A 7,064-nucleotide genomic window follows, 5' to 3' on the forward strand; every position below is an offset into this window, starting at 1 on the left:
AGATAGAGACGAATTAAACTTTTTATCCGGGGAATACGCGGTGACTACTGCCATCTCCGATGGATGATGGCGACACACGGATGTCAAACATGTCGTCAGGAGTTCCCAATAGGTATTTCGTTGGATGAACGATTGTCAACCATAGGCACCGCTAAAAATATCTTCTGGCTATTCGAGTCCGTCATACATGGTAAGTTATTTCCATTATCACAGTTACTGAATCTGATTACTAACGTGTTTATATATTTTCATTTCATATAGTGACACAAGGCGAATTGGAAATCGATCTGCCCAACCTTACATCTCGGGGTGGAGAAATAGCTCCAGTATTGTACGGCCCAAGACGTTGTCAACAGTAAATTGATTCTTGCTCTTCAAAAAAAGGATTTGTTACACAAATCTGCTTTATTCTCGAGAGTGTTTTAACACAATTCTGAGGCACATGATTCAAAATTAGGATATTCTATGTTTAGTTATCGCAATTAAGGATTCAAATAAATTGAAAGAAATTGACATTAAAAGATTTTTCTTTTTTAGAATGCAAATTTATTGAAAATTCAATCTATGAACGGCTTCAAGTAATTTTCACGTTTGGTTTCACATATTTGTTACGTTCGGTTGCACATAATTACTGCGTTTGGCTTCATGTAGTTGTTATGTTAGGCTTCATGTAATATTTACGTGAATTTCTGTTGCTAATTATCCTTAAAACACGTAACTTTTACCTGATGAATCAGATATTGAAAATGATTTTAATTTACCAGAGCATCCGATAGAACTTACGTGAAAAGTGCGGTGGATGAGATTCAGATATGTTTTCACGTAGAAGAAACGTGATTTATTTTTTGAGTGCAAGATGTCCGAGCATTTTTTTAATACAGCTGCAGGCATAATACTCGGACCGGGATCAAAGGACGCTTTTGTCTTCTGGATAGCCGAACGAACCATTTCATCGTCGATGACGAAAACATCCATGCTGGAAATGTCAGAAGGGACGTCTCGTACAGCGTTGTCAATCACCTCAGGCGATGCCGAATCTTGAGAGAAGACGCTCGAAAAGTGCCGTGCAAAACAGATGCACTTATCTTCAGCAGAGAAAGCTGCATCGTTGTCGAGAAACATTTCAGATGGGAGACCAGTTTCCTTCCTCTTAGTGTTAACAAACCACCAGAATCCCTTGGGGTTCCGACGTAAGTTCAGTTGTATGCGATTTACGTAACGTCTATAGAGAAACTTGTTATAACTGCGGTAATCGCTTCGATAAAGTACATCGTCGATTCAGGAATCAGAATTCCTGACATCGTCGATTAGTAAAAGCACGAAGTGCTTTACTACGCAATCGTTTTAGTCTGCGTAGAGTTCCATTGGACCAAGGTGGTTTCTTGGCAGGTTGATATTTCGGGACTGAAGCTGCAACACATTCCAGAAGTAAACAGTTGTAGTGAGTTACAACACCGTTGACATTTGCAAAATGTTGCAACTCATTCCAGTTGATCCGCATTAGTGAGCGTCGAAGAGCGGAATAAACTGTCTTGCGAAAATTGAATTTATCGAGAATCGGTTCGTCCTCGTAACGAAGACATCGGCGGAACTTCAGCAAAACTTCCAAAGCAGGATGGTGATTGTCAATGGGGGGGGGGGGGGATCCTCCACTACAGAACATTCATGTACTGCACTTTCACTGACAAAAACTAGGTCCAAAAGCGGGACTGATGATTGGAAATTAGACTAACCTGTTTCAGGCCATGAAAGGCTATTCCGTCAATCAGGAGACGACTCACAGGAGTGGTAGTCGAAGCAGTCGGGTCGGGGAATGCAAAATCGTGACCAGATGGGCCCAAATGAGCCCGGGTTGGTTGAAATCTTCAAACAGGAACAATTCGTCACTAGAATCTGCGATAGAACAGACGTATTCCAAGGCATCAAGATGAAACTGCGCAATATTACAGTTATGTTGCTTTTCCGGAGGTATGTAGGCAGCTCCAATGAAACAGTTTCTAGATGCTCTGCTAAGTTTCACCCAGACACTCTTCCTTCCGCAATCCGACAAGAGACAAGAATGTTCGAAACACTTACAAGAACCCCACCGCCACGCGAGCTGGTACTGTTAGTGGTATTGCGATCAACTCGGTACACAGTGAATGAATCGCCAAATAGCTGCACAGAGTTAATCCTATCATTCAACCAGGTTTCAGTTAGAACATAAACGTCATAATTTCCAGCATAATAAATTCACGGAACCGCTTTCCAGCCGACCATAACGCAGGATCCAATGCTAAATCCTTCAAACCGGGATCAAGCCCAACTTTGTCGGACACAAATGTCAAGTTGGTGATATCTTTTCCTTTGGGAACCAAGCTTTTGTATATAGCTCGTGAGAAGGGCAGCCACCGATGCACTCGTTACCGTTGCTGCAGGCTTGCTATGATCAGAAGTCCGTCGTGAGGTGTTCCGCCTTGGGCAACCCACTCCTCTTTTTAAGTTCATGTTAGCCTAGAACATCCACGTACGGGGAAGACCGGGAAACACTTCAACTGGTGCATTCTAGCCTTTCCGAATACAGAGTTCAGCTGAATGCGTTGACAGGTTATCAGTCTCACTGAAGCCTCGTCTACCTCCAACAGGAGCTCTACCGTTTTGATGACCATAGTATCTCTTCACGACTCTCCAGAAATTGTCGTTCTAATTCTGTAGAATGCGGAGGATGTTTCCATCGGACCTGTCGATGCCATCAGGAAACGACCCGAGGTACAGTACCTGTTTTGGAATCTGCGACACTTCAACGGCTTCTAATGAAACGCGTTCACAGGATTTGATCGCAGCTATGGCACCCTGCAGCCACTTAGCTATATCCTTGCCTGCACAGGCGATTTTGAGATACCCTTGTTTGTATATGTGTACTTCCTAAGCTTGGGTCTCGTATTACTTGAGCTCTGCTCAATGACGCTATCGATCAGCGCGCATCGAGCAGCATTCCACTGTTCATGTATGAGGGTATTCGCAGGGCACCCAACCGAAATGATGGCCATCGAGATCGACTTGAACATTTCGTTGAAAGTTTGGCACTACTCAAACTTGAGTCGATGTTGGATCCTGCCACTTGATTTTTTCGGTTGGGTCTCCTTACTATTGATCGGCAACTCAGTGTCCGTCAAACGTTGTCGCTTGACTGATGCCTTCCATATTTGGGTTTTGCCAACTCTAAGTTACGAGTTCCCTTGGCTTGGTTCCTCTTGTATTATTCTCGGAACCGGTTGCTCCACCGGCATGGTCTGTGTCCTCCTTGATGACTGTCCAATCCTCATCTATAACTGGAGCGTTAAACATGGACGAAATGCAGGACACAACATCCCCAACGAGCCACTATTCAATAGCTCCCCAAGTTTTTTCACCGCACAGTCCTTCTCCTCTTCCACCTCCATTATCGGAATCTCCTCCAAACTCATGTTTACAATGTTCTTAGCATTTCCGGTTTTGTTCCCACGAATAGCTAGGGAAATAAACTCACACCAGGCAGAGCCCCGATTGACCGACTCTTAGTGCACAGCAAAATTGCTGGACTTGTGCTACGATCCTACTGACTACTAACAATCCTTCCTGGCTAGAGCTCGCACATACCCTCTGAGCCACCAGACCAGAGCCAACGCACAGGACTAATTTTTCTGTTTTCCCGATTAATTCACAAAAAAGAACACCATGTGAGAAAAGAAATATAAAGTTTACTTCATGAATTTGCGTTTTTCAAATCTATGACGTTTTCAGCGTTATGCCTTAGTGCAGCGATTCTCAACCTGGGGTCCGCGGACCCCTTGGGGTCGCGAAGTCGTTGCTGGGGGTCCGTGAAGAGGAAAATCTTTTCTGGACGGATATTAAAACTTCAAGTTTTTGTTATCGTATCAGACTGAAAATAATATAACAGCATATAAATCGATGTTAAGCCGTGGGGATTCGCAACCGCGCAGGGTAGTTTTGAAGGGGTCCGCGACCGCCCAGGATAATTTCGAAGGGGTCCGCGATGACCCAAGGTGATTTCGAAGGGGTCCGCGGAGCAAACAAGGTTGAGAATCGCTGCCTTAGGGGATACCCGTAGTCGATGCCGGAGTGGCTAAGTCAAATTTAATAGTATCCGAAATGCTTCAAGAGCAGTCACTTTAAGAATTGATCGTTTGAAGAATGGCTTAGGGTAACCGGGACACATTCTAATTGCCAACCCAATGTGGACCCAATGCAAACTATCCGATGTAGTACTAGCAGAATATAAGGGTTTATTGTTTCATAAGTTCTAATATTTTTTTAAATGTTATCTAAAGGTTAAAGTTTGAAATAGAAATTATATTGCAGTAAAATCCTGGTGGTTGTAAGTTATCAAAAATTGTACATCCATTTATATGAAGTCAAATTTGTTCAAATTGGAAATTCTGTACTTTTTAGAGCAATTCGTGATACCCGTTTTGAAACACATCACCGCGGCCGGATAAAATATACAACACGATTGCCATCAATGCATCTCTATTCGATCTAGTTCGTACAATCCCGCCGTACACACACACGCAATGATGGCAATCTTCCATGGCTGTTAAATATTAGCATATGACCGCACCCATCTTATGATGTCCATCATGCAAACATGTTGCGTGTGCTGGTCAAGTATCATCCCATCGCATAAATTATAATAAATTGATTTTTGGCAACAAGACAACGATAAAACCGACCAGCTAGTAGTTATATTTTAGCCACCGTCTTTTGTGTTACTTTATCCAATCGTGCTGAACACCGGGAAAATTTATTTTTGGATGCCGCTCCACAATGTAGTAGGTAGAATATTGTACCGAGAAAACCCACAATTGTGCAGAGCAACTCAAAGTTATGATGTGTTGTATCATAACTAATAGACCCTAGCTTGTCGCATCTGTTTTTGGATGGGACCTTTTAGGCAACACGTATTCCCTGAAGCTATGAAAGGTCGACCAGCAAATAAATAGTATTTCAAATTGATAGTTATGCAACAAGCAGATGCGCCTAATAGAAGCGAAACCACAGCTATATCATTACTGTTGTTCAAATCAATCGAATGTTACCAAAACCAACGGATGGACTCATGGTCGTTTCGTTTGCTATTCACGAAAGCTTTCGTCGATGTATCGTTCTACTTCGAAACTGCCTATTAGTTATCTACACATACATTCTTTTGTAATCTCATTGAGACGGACGTTGCATTATTTTCATATTCGAAGCAATTCCTTGCTTCACGCCTACGACTAGACCAGTTACGCCTATTGAAACAAGGTCAAGGTCTATGCAATGCACTTGATTCAACACCACTCAGAGCAGTGACTGTTAACAGTAGCTGCTTATTGCTACTTTCATCGCGTTTTTAGACCTTTGATGGAACCGATACGCAACAGGATATTTGAAGTGGTGACGAACAATCGACCAGATTTTTTTTAACAGAACGAACAATGAGACGACAGCCAAAAGCTGCCCACTGCTCTTTCGTTAAATGGAATGTTTACTGCTTACGTTATGTTCCTCATTGGTCTTATTGACGAGATTAGATAAATTGATACGAATGTCTGCTTGAATTTTGCAAATCTTACTGTTGTCGGTTCATAAATATAAAGACTCGTAACAATAAACCTTTTAAAAACCTATTGAAATATAGCGTATTGTGTTATATTCCATTTTATATTCTGTGACTTGCTCAGAATACTTGTTTAACGTTATCCAGTCGGATTATAAATTATTTGATTATACAAGGAGTCTGTTAAACACATTCTAACTTAAAAATGGAAATTTTTTCAACAGAGCGGATGACATAATTAGTATGCTTTATTGTTCCATTCCCAATCTATTTTCATCAGAATGACGATTATCATGCTTACATTGAACGTTCAGTTACTATTGTTACGCAAATGTTTTAATTTTTTTGGATTTTATCAAACCTTTCGTAGCACGTTAGAGCGTTCCCAGTGCACTTTATACTCCTGGTTTGTCGGAAAATACACATTCCGACACATTTTTCTTCTAGTTACGATAAGAAGCTTCCCGTCTTAGAAAAAAACGACACCCTTACGAATCACACTTCAACTCTATGCTTCAATGGCATCAACTTTTCGTGGACTGAGCGAAGACACCACTGCCCCAATCAACCTTCTTTCTAATCGGTTATCGTCATAATTACCGTAAAGAAAAAAAAACTAATTAACAACACAATCACTTTAATCATTATCCCACTTTTTTCTTCACTCTGGTTCCGTGATAAGCAAAATTGAAGCTCCTATCTCTGATGAATTCATCAGAGTATTTAAAAACCACTCACTTTTTTGATTCCACTAGTTTTCCGCGACGAGACAATCTTCTCGAAGAACACTCGGTACGATTTCTTGGTGGAAAAACTAATATTATTTGCTCATTCAACAATTTTATTGACTCAACTGGAGGACCCTTGAATTTTGCAATACTCCGCTGGAAGGTTGACTGTTGGTGACATTTTGACGTTTTCTTCGATTTTTATAGCGATGACGGTTGCTAAAACAGAGTCGAACTTCTTATACAAACCGAATATGATCTAAAAGGCGGCTTCCTCATGCTGATTTCGGTTTTAGATCAGAGTCGCCCTAGGTTCGCTCTAATATTTACAAAATCCATACAAAAGTGACAGCTCAGAGCGAACCTGAAGCGACTCGGTTCTAAAAACGAAATCAACATCAGTTGACGCCCTCTGAGACATCCAAAAACTTGTTTCAAAATCGTTCAACACGGGTCCAACGATGGCCGTTTGTTGAACGGTTATAGAGTTCTATGCAAATGATTTCACTCACACTACTTGGGGGCTTGGTTTCCTCCTGCTGTCATATATAAAACTGTCAGCCAATTTAAACATTTGAATTAGCTCTAGTAAAGTATTTATAATGGTGTTGAAATGCTCTATGCCGCTGTAAAACTTATTGGGGGGACGTACAATTCCGGTTGGTCATATTCCATCATGAAAATAATCCGACCGAAAAGGTATTTTTGATTTGTTTTCCTCCATTTGTGACAGGTGGAGGAAAACAAACCGTTGA

The 7,064-nt window shown here is 41.4% G+C and overlaps 1 protein-coding gene across 6 annotated transcripts in view; it reads right to left on the bottom strand.

Annotated features, from left to right (window-relative positions):
- Positions 1-6,495, bottom strand: part of LOC131693144 (hyccin) — a 96,096-nt gene extending 89,601 nt beyond the window's left edge. For 3 of the 6 annotated variants that reach the window (XR_009306161.1, XM_058980725.1, XM_058980727.1), the window contains exon 1: positions 6,320-6,495. The gene's annotated coding sequence lies outside the window, so the exon portion shown is untranslated. The other 3 variants (XM_058980729.1, XM_058980728.1, XM_058980726.1) reach the window with 3 other exon arrangements.
- Positions 6,496-7,064: the final 569 nt, after the last annotated feature.

Source organism: Topomyia yanbarensis, chromosome 3 (assembly GCF_030247195.1).
Source record: "Topomyia yanbarensis strain Yona2022 chromosome 3, ASM3024719v1, whole genome shotgun sequence".
Classification (NCBI taxonomy): Eukaryota; Metazoa; Arthropoda; class Insecta; order Diptera; family Culicidae; genus Topomyia; species Topomyia yanbarensis.